Source organism: Pan paniscus, chromosome 14 (assembly GCF_029289425.2).
Source record: "Pan paniscus chromosome 14, NHGRI_mPanPan1-v2.0_pri, whole genome shotgun sequence".
Lineage (NCBI taxonomy): Eukaryota > Metazoa > Chordata > Mammalia > Primates > Hominidae > Pan > Pan paniscus.
In genome coordinates this window covers 86611585-86629169 of record NC_073263.2, presented here as the reverse complement: position 1 = coordinate 86629169, position 17585 = coordinate 86611585, and the positions used below count along the sequence as shown (strand labels likewise).

The 17585-nt window shown below is 34.1% G+C and overlaps 1 long non-coding RNA gene across 1 annotated transcript; it reads left to right on the top strand.

Annotated features, from left to right (window-relative positions):
• The first annotated feature begins 830 nt into the window (after positions 1–830).
• Positions 831–14678, top strand: LOC130540723 (uncharacterized). Its single transcript, XR_008954716.2, has 5 exons — positions 831–989; positions 2764–2943; positions 4595–4695; positions 11734–11762; positions 14547–14678. It is a non-coding gene; the product is annotated as an uncharacterized LOC130540723 (long non-coding RNA).
• The last annotated feature ends 2907 nt before the right edge of the window (positions 14679–17585 follow it).

The window sequence follows — 17585 nt, the reverse complement described above, 5'->3', positions numbered from 1 at the left end:
GGAAAAAAATTCTATTGTATATTGAAAAATTTTTTCTGTTATTATATGATTGAGTTTTTATTCTACTTCATTGAGTGAGAGTTCTAACTTTCTAGAGTAACATACGTAAAATAACAGTAAAGAAAACTTTATCTATGTCTATGAATATATATAACATGATTACAGCGCAATACACTGTACTGCCCGTTGAGATATTTTAATTGATTTCTCATTCTATAAGCCACCACAAACAGCCCTCAGCACTACAGCAAAGTAGTAGAAGTTATAAAGGTCCACATATATATACCCTATTCACCTGCAGGGGAATGAATTAAATAGCACCTGAGCTCGTGTGTGGCACTTGGGCAAATTTAAACTCAGGCCTAGCAAAAAAGGCCACAGAAATATAGAGATATTATTTCTTAGGAGTTAAGAATTTGGATTTTTAGGATGGAAAAATATTAGTTTAGTAGCATGCAGTAGAAATGCACAAATAAATCTTGATGATGTAATGTTTTATATAATAATATTCTCTTGCTTTGCATCAGTTTTACGCATGTCTATATCTTTGCAGAATGTTTCTTAAAAATTATTTTCTTTGTTTTATGTATAAATTATGGTTACTTTAACCATAATATTTAGTTTATTTCCCATCTATAAAGAAGGTTATATAATAATAATAACTTAGATTTCCAAAGAATTGTGTGTTTACATAGGTTTTAAAAATATATTATTCTATAAGATTCTATTTCCTTTTGCTATAGATTATTTCAAACTGCATTTTGATTTCTTCTAATTGCCTTTTTCTCCACGTGTGTGTATTTTTAAAAAAACTGTTTTGAATATTCCGGATTCTGATTATCTTGGTGGAATCTTGGAAAAGCTAAGCAGCTTCACTCTTAATAAACATACCTTGATCAGCAACAAGTAGTGCAGAGGGAGCTCCTTACAACTCGACCAGTGAACCCAATTTGAGAACTGAAGGAGAAATCAATATCTATGCAGATCAGGTGTTGCTAAGAGAGTGCTGGTATTAGAGCTGAAAAGGTGACCTTGTTATCTTTGAGAAAATTAATGAATATCAACCTACCTATGGTTTATCAAGAAAATTTTCCTGGATTAATTATTTTCTTGCTAATTTTAGTCAAATAAAATTCTTTCTGAAATTTCTTTCATCCATGAATTTTTTTACCAGAGATAGCTGAAATTAATTATGACTTACTCAGCTTCTAGACGTTGCTTATCCTTACTAATTATCTCAAATATAACTAGCTTTAAAAGGTTACATGCTAAAACTCAGTTTTTCAATATAAGCTAGTTATTAAAACGTCTTTTTGTCTCTATTTTCTCAGAAAAATGATAAAATTAACTTATCTTCAAATTGGAAACATTTTTGTATTGCAAATAAATATGAAAAAAGGGAATGACTTCAAATACTACCAAATAAAAATGATTAGACAAGATTCTCTATGCCGAATAGATGCTCGATAATGTATATGTTAACACAAATAAACAATGCTTACTCTTTCAGCAAGGCTTAACTTTAGATAGTTTTGTTTTCTCAAGACATAAACAATTTAAAAAATAAAATAGGTGATTAGCTGTTGGCATATTTGCAATGAAAAATAAAGTAAACCCATTTCATTACTGTCTATCTTATGCTTGAAATAAAGCATACTAAGCCTGATAATTTCATAGAAAAATCCACGTATTAATAAAATATGCATTCATAAAACTACACATAATTTTGCTCCAAATATTACTAAAATTAATGCATTTATATTTTTATAAGAGTTTTTAAAAGTTTTCTTATGATTCTATACTATCTTGGATATTGTGCCTCTCTATTTTAAACCAATTTATGATGTATGAACACGAAGCAATCAAGATTGTTTTGGAGAGGTTGTTAAAGAGGTTGGACTTGATTTCAGGTAGGACATCTGGGATTTGGAAGGATACCAAGATGATCCACACCTCAGCTTTAAAGTAATTATTCATTTTAACTGACCTGATGTTAGACATCCCCTGGATAAGGTAACATTTTGCTGATTTATTGATTTATAATCTATTATCTACTTTCAATTTTGTAAGAAATAGTTTCAACTCTGAAGGAAAATATAAGTGTCTTTTTCACAACAAAGCCTCCCTGACTCAGTATGGATACTATGTATGACCTTTGTACATGTTTACTTCAGAACTTGCCATGCTTTTTAACCCTTGACAAACAACTGTATTCCATGTATGGTTTAAGAAAATCAAATTTGCAAGCACTATAAGATATATTAGGACAACGAATATAACACAAAAAAAGCCACATCTTCATTCTCCCTCATCAATTTCAGGTCTATCCTTTAGGATACATTTAGAAAATCCAGTACTAGTTTTGCTGCCCTGATTGATGTCTTCATAGGTAGTTTTCTGCATGTAATCTGAAAATATTTCCTACACAACATGAGGATCAAGTGTGAGAGAATGTTAGAGCAAATCAAATTGAGCAATACCTTTTGACTGACAAATAAAATAAACCATCTTTTGAATACCTTGGCATTTGTGATCATATGCAGGGTTTTTTACCTGTCCAGGTGAAAAACCTGGAAAGGTTTTTTTTTTACAGGGTTTTTTTTAGCTGTCCAGCAAACCATTGCTATACATTTTTTTAACTACCACGCTCCTATTATTTAAAATAATCACAATAGAATTAGCACTCAATTAAATATGCTTCTGCACAAAGCTTTTACTCCACTTTACAGTTTAATTTTGCATACAATTAATAACCATAATTAGTTCCACAGGGAAGACATCCTATGGGGACTGTTTCTTCCTGGGATGAGTAGAATGGAAGCCCTATGCATAATTCAGTTCGTGGAGAAGAGCAAAGGATGGACTTATGGTCCCAATTTGGAGATGAAGCATGGTGACAAACGTCAATGGGAAGCATACACATTGCAAAGTGGCTTCTCTCAGGTAATCTTAGCATTTAGAAACAAGAACAGAGTCTCTGAAAGTCAGAAAACTAGGAGTCCTTGGTTATCAGCTTCTCTAGGCTGCAAAATTAACTTCTTAAATAATAGGTTTTTATTTTAGCCTCTCGCGTTTTACATTTTCAAATGCACATTTATCAAATCCTTACCTGGCATTTATTATGATCTTGGCAGTGTTTTAAATACTTTAAGATTATAAATTCAATTATACCCATAAGAACTCTAAGAAGTAGATAATATGTTATTCTCATTTCAGAGAAAAAAAACTGTCAGGAGGAAGTTATGAAGGTCACACAGCTAGTAAATAGCAGAGCTGGGATTTCAGAATCTATGATTTTAACCCCTGTATGTGCTGCCTCTGTGATTAAATCACATTTCTCTTAGGATTAATATAAAAATAGCTGACATGGTGGGTTTTATGACCTAGAGTGATCTTGTCTCTGCCAACAACTTCATATTCATCTCACACTGCACCCTCCATTAATTTCTAAATGCTGGTTGGTTTCTCAGTTTCACAAATCTCTCATGTTCCTTCCCTCCTTGTAGAAGAGTCCATGCTGTTTCTTCTTTTCATTGTATTCTTCTAGAGCATCTTTAAAATTACTTACCTTTCAAATCTAGAATAAAGTTATTTCTACAGAATAGCCGCTAAAGCCCTACCCCAATCCCTATCCTAATTAAGATTTATTTATTTTCATTTACATGAATGGTTTCTTTAATAGTCAAAAATCTCAGTTGGTAATCATGCATTTATTATGATTTGTGCATAATTAGATTCAAGTGTCTCCCAACAGAATACAGTCTTTATGAAAGCAACAATTATTTGCCTGTCTACTAGTATATTCCAATATACTAGCCATATTAAAAGAAATTGATTGATGTTTAATAGTGGCAAGGCGCTGAATATTTTTCCAGGAGATATTATAGTTTATTGGGTAGAAAACACTTGAATACAAATACTTTTTTACGACCATTTATTCAATTAAAAAAGCACTAATTTTATTTAAACTTCTTGTGTGACATTCTATGTCAAAACCACTCATTTATCAAATTTTAACTCTTTATTACCATTTGTACAATCCTTTAATATAAATATAGAAGTCCTATTAAAATTTTTTTTCTGGCAAGCATTAGAGGACTTATATTATCATTTAAAATTATACCTGCAGTTACAGAAAATAAAACATATCTACATGAGAAATTTTTCAGTGAAATGAAAGCATTTCTACTTCTTAATGTTTGGTATATATGTTCGGAAAGTTTTTAGTGAAGTATACTGCCCCTTTAGAAATAAAAATGTAAATAAGCATACAAAATAGTACCTACATATATTTAAGATCTGACTTTGACTTGCTAATTTTGACATTTTTAGTTAATCTCGTACCTCCCAAATTGCAAATTCTGAAAGTTGTACATGCCAATTTCTTTTTTTCGCCATTTTCATAGTGTGAATTTATACTGGGCTCACACCTAGCTAGAATACAGATGATATACTCCAGTTATTTGCGTTTGTTTTGCAGCCAGGTATGGGTATATTCTGGCAAAGAATATAGGCGGAATTAGTGTGTACAATTTCCTGGTTGTTTCCTTAGAAGGTGGGTCTATGTCTTTTATTTTCTCTTTTCACCTCTCAGCGTCTGCTGTAAACACGGGGTCGTGAGTTGTCTGTGAGTGTGTGAATGAAAACATTCCATAGAGATTGTGTGGCCATAATACACAAGGAGCTGGACTCCAGGTAACTTTTTGAAATAGCATGCCTGACAAGCTCCAACTTTTACATGACAGAGAAATAATTTTTCTTTTTAAAAATTTGTTTTTCAATTTTTTTAATGTTATGGGTTCATAATAGTTGTATATATGTATAAAGTATACATGATGTTTTTAGACAGGCGTACAATGTGTAATAATCAAATCTACCTACGATTTTTTAAGCCACTCTTATTTTATGTCTCTTGCACTTATCTGATGTCTTAGTCTAACTAAACTATTTCCCATTGGGAATAGTTTGTAAGTTTACAGGAAGAGGTTTGCAAGTCAGCAATAAAAATGCATATGCACATTTCATATGTATGTCATGTAATATACATCAAATATTTCCCTTGAAGTAACTAAGATGATTCCAAGCTTAGATTTAATGAAATCTTTATTTTCTCAGTCACTGATATACCTGATAATTTGTCACTAGATCACTAAATTTGCTATTTTGCTTATATAAATTTTTATCAGGATTTTATTTAATGTGTCTTATTAAATATTTTATACTTATAGAGTCTTGGAGTTTCCTAATCCATCAGGTTGATTCAATAAATCAATAAAATTCCAATTCTGGCCAATAAATTTCACCTGTCCTCCAATACTTTTAATTACGTTTGGAATATATACTGTGAAATGCCTTTTTTTTGACAATGGATAAAAGTTTTGGATGTGCTTCCACAGAAAGAGAAGGAGTCTGATCTGTGTGAATTTAATTCCACTTTCCCTCAAAGCATGATCTAACACCTCATTTAGTACCGGATATCTCAGTCTTTTCCTTTATAAAACAATGTCATGCAAGGATTTCTTGGCATAACTTCCCAAAAGGGAGATGATGTTCCTCAAGGCATTTATGAAACTGTAAAATGCAATTAAATAATATTTTGATTTTTTATGGATAAAAGAGAGATATGCAATTCTCCAAAATTTACGAATTAGAATAAAAGGATTTATTTTCAATGTTGAATTATAAAATAATTCATGGCAAATAAGGCAAAAAATATTGAAAGATAATAGTTAAAAACTGCAATTCTGGCCGGGCATGGTGGCTCACCCCTGTAATCCCAGCACTTTGGGAGGTGAGGCAGGCGGATCACCTGATGTCAGAAGCTGGAGATCAGCCTGGCCAACATGGTGAAACCCTGTCTCTACTAAAAATACAAAAATTAGCCAGGCATGGTGGCGCATGCCTGTAATTCCCAGCTACTTGGGAGTCTGAGGCAGGAAAATCACTTGAATCCGGAAGCTGGAGGTTTCAGTGAGCTGAGATCATGCCATTGCACTCTAGCCTGGGTAACAGAACAAGACTCCCCGTCTCAAAAAACAAACAAACAAACAAAACCCCTGCAATTCCTACACAACACAATATTTCATTAAACGTATTAAGTTGTATTAAAAAATAAATGTTTAAAAAATTGACTAAAAGTTACATGGAAAAGCATCAACTGCCAACCTGGGCTTCAGAGCAGGATCCTGTCTCAAAAAAATAAAAATTAAAAAAAAGAAGAAAAGGAGTCACCATTGATGACAAGGTTTGAGGATAGCGGAGCCTCAGAAAAATTATTGCAGGTTGTGAAAGGAAAATATCTTGGGCCCCCAAGATCACTGAGGAAAACTCCAGCTGGAAATTGCTTAGGGCAGACCTGCCTCCCATTCTATTCAAAGCCACTCCTCTGCTCACTGAGATAGATGGATATCTGATTTGCCTCCTTTGGAAAGGCTAATCAGAAACTCAAAAGAACTATTTATGTATCACCTATCTGTGACCTGGAAGCTCTCTCCCCACTTTGAGTCTTCTTCCTGCCTTTGCATCAAGTTGTCTCACCTTTCCAGACCAAACCAATGTACTTCTTGTATATATTGATTGATGTCTTATGTCTTCCTAAATGTATAAAACCATCTGTGCCCTCACGACCTTGGGCACATGTCATCAGGACATCCTGAGGGTGTGTTGTGGGCGTGTCCTCAACCTAGGCAAAATAAGCTTTTTAAATTAACTGAGACCTGTCTCAAATTTTTGGGGTTCGCAAGGCATATCAACAAATTTATCAACAAAGGAATGTGGTAGAATTGCTGTGATTTCCAAAGTATGTGTATAAAGATAAATCTAAGACTATTAAGGCAGCAGATTGGTTGAGATATTTTCAGTATCTCATTTTCCAAAATGCACTCTTTCCTAGAGGAGTAATGTCTGAAGAGAGTTTTTCAGTTCTGCTTTTCTACCTCTTTCACAATCATCCATTTTTCTCCACAAACACACAAAACATTTCAATTATTAACTTAACATAATGCATTTCTGGATCCTTCTAGGATGACAAAGAGTCAATTTGATTCTAAAATATATCCCCCATAGAGGCTAAGCAAGAAATATTAAAGGGGACAGTAATTGATTACATAAAAATGACAAAATCATGGCAAGTCTTCATGCTTTAGCTAGTTGATAGTTATATTACAGTCAAATTTCAAAAGTAATGTGTTTGTCATGAGGGCATGTATTAACGTTTCTATTCAAATTGAAAAATGATGTAAGACACTTTCTGACAGAAAGTAGGCCTGATGTAGCTGATTGGTTTGACTATGAAGTCTGGTCTTGCCAATTCGTTTACATAACAGACATTTTACATACATGAAACAAGAAAAATATGCTGCTCTGAAGTTTTAATGAAATCTTATTTAAATTTTATTTAAGAATTTATATGATATACAATATGGCAAAAATTACATCTTTGCAATTTAATAAAAGTATAAAAATTTCATTTGTCAACTTAAAGGTGTGTTAGGGAGTTTATTCATGGGACTATGAAAGTAAGAAAGAACGAAGAAAATTGGTTTTTATGGATTGCTCTTTTGCCATTTTTATGTGAGTGATGATGAATTAATAGTAGTACCTGTTTTCACACATTATGATTTATTCCCAGAGAACTCAGCTGCTTGAGTGCAAGCAGAGAAACAACAGAAGAGTATGTTCACCTAGGTGTTTTGTTGTTGTTGTCGTTGTTGTTTTTAATCACAGAAGACAATGAAATGAAGAGAAAGACTATTGAGTTGTTAGGGTATTAAGGAGGTTAGGGTATTTAATTAGAAAGACCAAATACATAGATGAAATGTGAGATCAAGTGGATGGATTTCTGATGTTATTACATAATGTTTCTGCTTAGGAAAAAAGAAGGTGATTGAAGAGCTCATTTTAACCCTTAAAAGTACTATTTATATTGGGGCTTTCTAGGAAAAAGTAAAGTTGCTGAGAACATGGTTAATCCATATAGTGATGTCATACTTTAATGTAATCATTATGGAATCTGTGATCTGCAGTCATTATTAATACACAGGAATCCTCTCAAATTGTGTCTCAGTTTTTGGCTTGGGAAAATTTTACCCAGCTTATGTTCTTTCAGGGTAAGAGTTTAATTTCCTGTGTTGAATTTTGTCAATTTTAGTACCTATATACATAATATATAATATATATATTAAAAACTATTTTAAAAGTGCAAAAGATTTATACAACAAAGAAATGGAATCAATCTAAGTGCCCACCAACAGTGGATTGATTAAGGAAACTGTGGTATATATATATCAAGATGTCATAACATTTTTTCTGTGGAAAATAATATAGTCATAAAAGACCATGTGTTGTATATTTCAATTTTTATAAAAGGTCCAGAATAGGAAAATCTACTGAAATAGAAAGTAGAATCATAGTTGCCAAGGACTGAAGAAGTCAGTGAGTTGGGGAAAAGAGATGTTGGGCCCCAGCTAGTAGGTATAGGATCTCTTCTTAGGAAGATGAAAATTATCTAACCTAATGTGTAGTGATGATTTCACAATTTTGTAAATGTCATGATGCCACATGAAATTGTAACCTTTTATTTGATACACTGCCAAACATTATCTGAAATAAGCACTTGCATTTAGTATTTGAAATATTGCTCCCTTTTGATTCTAAGGCACCTCTTAAGCAATAAAGTTTTTGTATCAAGTTTCCAAAATTGGCCACTGTAATTTTAAATTATAGCATTTAAAATATCAGTCTACCAATATGAGTTATAGCATAAATACATTTATGAAGTAGTAGTAAGTCCCAGAGGGAACACTGTCTAAAATTTGGACTAAAATAAACCCACTGAAATTGTTGCTAAAATAATTGCTATGACTTCATGTTTTGGGACCCTCAGCCTAATGTCTGGACTGTGACCAACTAATTTGTTCACCCAACTATTTTGCACTTTTTATTAGAAAGTATTGTTAAGGGATCTCTCTCAGATTCAAATGTTCACAGACAAAACAAGAAAACACTGTGGAAACTCCTTAGAAAGTTTTGATAAGTGACCTGAGGTAAAGTTGGACTAAAGAATGCTAGTATAAGGAACGCTCTGAATTTTTTATTCACCAGGTTTGGCTTGAAGAGTGGGCTTACTGGGGTCTATGTCTATCTTCTTTCTTGAGTACTTTCCTATTAAAAGACATGTAACAAAAAGGGGCAGGGGGGAGAGAGAGACAAATAACAGTGTTCTTAACACAAATAAAAGAACGGAAGTTTTCACATCTGATCAGATGATCAAAGGGTCTCTAGGAAAGGTTTTTTTAACACAAGGATAGGAAATTAAATTGGTATTTGAGGAGCTTTGATGCAAAGAAATTAACATTCAGACACAATCTAATTAATTACCGATAATTATCGTGTTCTGAGAGACACTCAAGCTACATGCCCAAGGACTTGCAGAAGCAAGTGCTGTTTCTGAATGGAAAGCATTGTGACATAGAGAGGAAAACAGCTTAATTTTGTTCTCCTTGGACCTCCAAAATTGTCAAATTCTGGCTTCCCAATAGTAATACTTAAACAACTTTATAAGGTTTTAAATTTTTTTTAAATTTTCTTTTTTTGAGACAGAATCTTGCTCTGTAGCCCAGGCTGGAGTGCAGTGTCGCAGTCTCAACTCACTGCAACCTCCGTCTCTTGGGTTCAAGTGATTCTCCTGCCTCAGTCACCCGAGTAGCTGGACTACAGGCTCCTGCCACCATGCTCTGCTAATTCTTGTATTTTTACTAGTGACAGGGTTTCACCATGTTAGCCAGGCTGGTCTCGAGCTCCTGACCTCAGGTGATCTGCCTGCCTTGGCCTCCCAAAATGCTAGGATTACAGGCATAAGCCACCATATCTGGCCTTCCATAAGGTTTTTAATGGTCTTGGAGGATTAATTATTTGATACTGTCTATAGAAAGTTGAACATTTTGACTTATTTAAAATGGGATTATGAGACTGGAACAGAAAACCAAACACCGCATGTTCTCACTCATAAGTGGGAGTTGAACAATGAGAACACACAGAGACAGGGAGGGGAACATCACACACAGGAGCCTGTCGGAGGGTCGAGGGCAAGGGGAGTGAGAGCATTAGGACAAATACCTAATGCATGTGGGGTTTAAAACCTAGATGATGGGTTGATAGGTGCAGCAAACCACCAGGGCACATGTGTACCTATGTAACAAACTACACGTTCAGCACATGTATCCCAGAACTTAAAGTAAAATAAAAATAAATAAATGAAGAAAAACAATGGGATTTGAGACAGTTCCTGAAATGAGCAATAAAATGAGCAACTTTTATCTACCTTAGCAAGAATTTACTGGAAAAGTTCGGTCAAAGTCATAAATCACATCAATGAAGATAGTAGAGTGGTATTTGTAAAGACAGCTAGCTAATATAATTATGTTAGTTGCCAGCTGGGTGCAGTACATACTTTTTGTTCAGTGATAAAAAGAGAGAAAAAAGTTTGGAAATGAAAGCCACAAAAGAGAAACAGACTGTAATAAATATATGGACACCTCTTAAAAGACACCATCAAGCAATATGAAAACAAAATCTCTTGAATAAATCTAACAAAACATCCACTAAACCACTGGATCCTTGAGACCAGTCATTCTTTATTGTCAATTGTTATAACTTACTGTATTTAGCACATATACACACATACATATATTATAAACACATTTTAGCAAATAAAACTTAGTTTACTTCCTGGGGATGTGATTTGGACTTGGTGATAAGAGTAAAATGCAGAAGCAGAGGTTAATGAAAGATTGTCCATACAAATTGTTATGAGGCAAACGCCATAAAATCTTACCGATTAACTGGATGACAAAAACTGCAAGCTGAGCTTCAGATGCCCACCTCAGAAAATGTCTCAAAGTACATTATGGACTCTCTTAAGAATGTCTGTTTATAAGATAAGAATAATAAATCCTTTATCTTATGGTGTTAGGATTTCACTATTGTTTTAAAATGTGTCAACAGCATAATATTACAGGTTATATGTGAATGATTATGCTATCCATAAGATTGGATGCATCACAAAGCTAAATAGAGCTACAAATGGCATAAAAATTTTCATCAACCCAGGTCCGAAAGTAATTCACACTTTTAACCTTGGAATCCCACAACCAATAGTTGTCCAAAACTGTCTCATGTTTGGATTTTCCTGTCTTTTTCCTTCACTTCTCCTTTTCATGCGTGTGTAAGAAAACTCATTCATTTCACATCACAAATAGATTAAGCTGAGCGAGTGGCATCAAAAACATGGAAAAAGGTGAAGTGAAGGGATGTTATACAAACAAAGCATTCAAAGCAGATCTGCAAATATATGACAGCTGTCACAGCATAGCACTGATGCATCAGTGAGAGGTCAAGAACTATCTTCAAGGCAGAAGTCAGAAAAACAACCACTAAAAAGGAGATCCATTTCCATAAAAATGGGGGTGCGGTGGAGTGGGGTGGGGTGGGTAGGGCAACAGTGTGATAGTAAATCTGGGGAATAGGCATTTGAAGCTAATAAAATGTCATAGTCACATTAAAACTGCAAAGATAAGCATTATATAATACAAGTGACTCTAAAACATATAGTGAGATTGTATATGAAGCAAAAAATTATATTTAAATTATCTCTTCATTCTTGAGCAAAGTAGTTCCATTATCTCTAATACAGCAAACTCTAAAATGCATTTTCTGCCTCATTGCAATTCACAGCAAATGGCCCAGATCAACATTCTGAAATTGTAAGTAGTTTCTTTAGCCTTCTAATAGGACTTAGCTGTATGACTTCAGTATCCACATTTCTGCCTCAGTGAGCAATAGCTCAGAGTTAAAATATTAAATAGACTAAATATTAAACACATAGTTTCTCCAAGGACATATATAACAACACATGGTACTTTAGGAAAGGAAAAAAAGCACAAGAAAGATTGCCTGCTGGGTCATCAATTTCACTATTTTGACCTCTCTAACCCAAAGGGTTGATTTAAATGGTTTAGCTCATTTTTTTATCATATATAAATAATAATCTGGTAGATTGTTCTGATCTTCATAGGGTAATATGAAAAAATATAATCCTTTCTTTCTCCATTTCTTCCAGCTGTGCTATAAGTACCTGCAGTTTTCAAATGCAGTCAGACATACATTGGAAGGGCTAGGAAGTTAAGACACAGTCTCTAGGCTTGGCTCTGCCAGCTCTACAGAAGTGCACGGAATATAACCATGAAGAAGCCTGGGGCTTTGGCATCAGTGAGACTGGGATTAACATTTAGGAAAGTAACTTAACCTTTTGGAGGCTCACTGATCTCATCTATTGAATGAAATCAATACACCTGTTTGATTTTTTTTTTCTGTAGAATTTAATTCTAGATAATTTGAGGAGTCTAATAAAGTGTTTGGGATAGGAGAAAAGGCAGGTATTATTCATTGTCATCATCGTTACTGGACAGGTCAGAGAATAAGGAAGTAATAGTAATATAAATCTCAGTTAAGGAATTAGTAAAAATTTGATTCATAACTTCTTGACATGAAGTATCCAAGAGCCCAAATGAAATAAAAACACTCTAAGAAAATTATTTAAAAAGTGACTCTAAAGGCAGATGTTAAAACAAAGTGAAGAAATACAAATAGATAAATGAGAAAAATAGTTACAGGGAAGGAAAAGCCTTAATAGATTAAAGGTAATGTTTAAGAAGGTATAGGATATCAGCGCATATTGCATCTAGAAATAATCTATCTTTTATTTTGGCAATTTATGAACATGTTTTTTATCCTAAAACCTGAGTATTATAATTGTATTCAGCAACAATACAGGTATAAACCTTACCCATTCTTCAGTGCTGCCTCCTGCAGGAAGGTCTTTCAAATTCCCTGAAAATGAATTTATAAAGACATTTGCTTATACCTTGCTTAGGACACCTCTCTCTACCTCAGATAGGAACAGTGTGCACACTGTTCCCTCATACTGGTCTGCAAATCCTGCATGGGGGAACAAGTCAAACCAGATTCAACTTAGTTCCTCTATGTGGCCTCTCATGAAGACATATGTGGCTTCACAATGGGCAACAATTGGACTTGTTCATGAATCCTTTTGCTCTTTTTCTATGGCCTGTGTTACCATCCTACACTCACTCCCTTCTTATGAGCTCCCCTTTGGTATTTTTATCATTTTCTCCTGCTTTTGTGTCTTGGTCATAGCCACCCTGAGGGAAATGCTAGAAGTACTCCCACTCCAAAATGGCCCCAGCCTACTTAATGGAAATTGGCCAATCTCTCCTCCAGATATTTAATTCATTCTTACTTCATTATATGACTGCATTATAGGACTCAGTTTCAGCTGCAATATTTTCTCTATGTGTATAATAAATGAATTTAACAAAAGTAAGTTTTCCTGAAGGAGTTAATAGGTATATTTTGAAAACAGCAACTTGATTTTCCTGAGTGGTATATTCTACATGCCGTTTCATTTGTGATTTCAGCTATTCTATTATCTAAACAAACTATGCAAGACCCAGAAACAAGTTATTTGAAATACAATCCATATAGTGTTTTGGAACCCTGAACTATTATAGAAAGTCATCATCCATGCCATGGTTCAACATCATAGGAAAGGAATACTTAAAAAGAAACAATTACTTTAAAGATCATGTAAAATAAGTGTTTTGAATAATAAACTACTCTCATTTCACAATCTTATATTATAATTATTATTATTTACATATGTTAATTTTTAAAGCTTTATTAATGGAAATTTAGTATATTAATACTTCATCTATTCATATGATATGTCACGATGTTTAGATTATTTTAGTGCAAGTATTAAGTTTATGAAAAACAAATGTCCTTTCTTATTACATGTTTTATTTTACATATGTATTTGACTAATCAGACATATATGACCTACTCACTCAAAATATAATGATATTGATTATTAGTCTCTCTTTTGTTTTAACCAAATAATAATAGACTGCACTATTATTGAAGATACTGAAAAGTGATATCTTTGTCTTAGATTTGCCATCATTTGTTTTCCAGCTACTTGCTTCTGGTAAAAATGAATTTAAATATCATGGAAACACCACTGAATTCTAGAAAATTGCATAATCATCTCTAATAATATGTTTCTATTGACATCATCTGAGTGTCATTACACAAAAACACTGCAGTTAGCACAATAAACCAACTGAAAACTTTAAAATATTTTATTTAATGTGAAGAGTTATGTGTGTAAACAGTATAATTAAGAACAATCAGATGAAGGTGGCAAGGAGCCACATACTAAGTCTACAAAAGTAGGAGAATAGAAATACAGCATCCATGGATGTAAAGTTCATGATCTAATGTAATCCTTATAAAAGGAATGTATTTGAATTAATGTAATTCTTATAATAGGAACATGTTTGAACTTAATTTTAGTTGTGCGTCTTAGAGAGTTCAGAGAACTATTAATGTTTGCCTAAATTAACTATGTGAATTCATCTTAAGGGTTTTATTTAATCAAAAACGCTTTCATTTTCTGTTGTTTTAAGGAGCTTAGAAAACTATCAGATATCTGAAAGTGAAGTAAAGCTTATGAAGAAAAAAGCAGTGTGGAACTGCAGTGATTTAAAAGAAACAAGATGGGACCCATACACTCAGCATTAAAACATATAAATCTGTAATTATTCTAGTGAATTTGATAAACAACTTCATTTCTAGTATGTTACACTCACAAAGCTGTAATTGAATTGAACTAAAATTGTTCAAGAGCTAAATATTCAAGGTGAACACTAGGTTCTCTGTTATGTGATGGATCTTGGCAGTGTTAAAAAGATATCTATCGAAAAACCGAACTTGGCACACCTTGTGAATTTTTAAAGAATATTTTAATACACCTGTTTCATTTTTAACAGTTTTCTCCATCCCAACTCTATGTCTCTCTTCATCTCTTTCAATATCACTTTTAGTACTGAAGAATGTGTCTATAAAACAGCCGCAATAGGATCTTGCTTTGGTCAGACACTCAAACTTGCCATTAAACAGATGCTGGAAGGCCACAGTCTACAAAGACATGCCACTCCACAATGAGTCTCTGAAAAAACTAATGAGCCCACACAACTTCAACGTACTCCTTAGCCCATAAGTTGTAAAACAGATTTTAAAAGTTAATGCCTGGCCGGGCACGGTAGCTCACGCCTGTAATCCCAGCACTTTGGGAGGACGAGGCGGGTGGATCACAAGGTCAGGAGATCGAGACCATCCTGGCTAACAAGGTGAAACCTCGTCTCTACTAAAAATACAAAAAAATTAGCCGGGCGTGGTGGCGGGCACCTGTAGTCCCAGCTACTAGGGAGGCTGAGGCAGGAGAATGGTGTGAACCCGGGAGTTTGAGCTTGCAGTGAGCCGAGATCACGCCACTGCACTCCAGCCTGGGTGACAGAGTGAGACTCCGTCTCAAAAGAAAAAAAAAAAAGTTAATGCCCTTTTCAGTTACCTTTCTTTTTTACTAATAAAAATATATTATTAAATTTTAATTCTCAGCATCAAGATTGATTGATACTATGAACAGATACATGAATGACATTTTCTGAAAGATAAGATTACATATATACATATCTATTCCTATCACTGTAACACTGATTTGTAAATTTAAACATTGCTCTTTTCCGCTGGGAGAGGTGGCTCACGCCTGAATCCCAGCACTTTGGGAGGCCCAGGCAGGCGGATCATCTGAGGTCAGGAGTTCGAGACCTGCTGGGCCAACATGGCGAAACCCCCGTTTTTATTAAAAATACAAAAATGAGTCGGGCATGGTGGGGTGTGCTTGTAATCCCAGCTACTTAGGAGGCTGTCAGGAGAATTGCTTGAATCCGGGAGGAGGAGGTTGCAGTAAGCCAAGATCGCGCCACTGCACTCCAGCCTGGGCGACAGAGACACAGTCTCAAAAAAAAAAAAAAAAAAAAAAAAAAAAAAGGAAAAGAAAAAAAATTGCTCTTTTCCTTTGTTAGAGTTACAGCTTTCCTAAATGAATTATGCTGGGTCACATTATCATAATCACAGTAACCAAGAAATTGACTAATAATTTAAGTATCTACTGGCTGGGAGTGGTGGCTCATGCCTATAATCGCAGCACTTTGAGAGGCCATGGCAGACGGATCACCTGAGGTCAGGAGTTCAAGACTAACCTAGCCAACATGGTGGGCCCCATCTCTGCCAAAAATACAAAAATTAGCCGGGCATGGTGGCGGGTGCCAGTAATCCCAGCTACTCAAGAAGCTGAGGCAGGAGAATCGCTTGAGTCCGGGAGGCAGAGGTTGCTGTGAGCTGAGATCGCGCCATTGCACTCCAGCCTGTTGACAAGAGCAAAACTCTGTCAAAAAAAAAAAAAAATGCCATAAATAAATAAATAATAAAATAAAATAAAATAAAATAAAATCTATGACTTGGTAATTGAGTAGATTTGTATGTGTGATCTTTTGTATCTTGACTAAAAGGAGGTGAGTGTTAAGATTCAGGGATATCATTCCTTTTGACTCTTGTATACTCATGACATAATAGGGCAATAAGAGATATATTGTTCTTTTCCAAAACAAACACCCAAGTGAAATGTTGTCTTTTACAGACATATCTATCTTGAATTCATGGAATCAGAATTATTCTAGTGACATTTTTGCAAAATGAATCAGAAATATGTTAAATATTATTTGCTTTTTTCTCTACTTTATTGATATACAAATGCTTTCTCTTGAAGACCAAATTTACTAGCAAAAATGTAACAAGTATGTATCAGTTGATAATTTCTAAAACTGTACTGTAAACCATAATCTTTCCTGAAAACTCTCAACCCTAATATTCTACCAAGGAATATCTTTTTTTGGATGTTTGTTGTGAAAACACAATTTCAAAATTAACTCTTTTGGCTTCCTGACAAATATTTTTTTGCTCTTAAATTTTCTACAGTAAATTGTATGTTTCTATATCTCTTTTGGCAATCATCAATTGTTAAAGAGTTAAAAGAATTACAAGTATATATTAGCGGTATTATGTTAATATTTGGATTTTGAATGTAAAAAAAGGATGCATTACTACTGAGTGACCAAGGATTTTCCAAAAATTGCATATCTTTTTTGGTTGGACAAAGTAATAAATACAATAGCAGAATATTATTGAAGGATTCTCACAGGCTGTGATACTGTAAAATAAAAAATTTATATTTGGTTTCTGCTCCATTTCTGTCACAGAGCTTCTAAAACCCTTGTAATTTCCTGAGCAGTAAGGGTACTGTACACATATTTTTTGTCTAATATGTGGTCCTTGGGCCAGGTTTCTGTCACAGAACTCCTAATCCTTTGGAAATTCCTGGGTAGCAGAAGTGTCTTTTGTTCTAACGAGGCAACTCTTACTGGGTTTCTAGATGGGGGCTGATCACCCTAATGACCAGGCTTTATGAGAAAATTGGAAATTTTAGCTCCATCTTGCATTTCTGGAAGGAGAGAGGGGCTGGAGATTTTGATAGTAATTGATCATTCCTCTGTGATCAATTATTATGAAGCCTCCATAAAAATCCCCGAAGTATAAAGTTCAGAGAG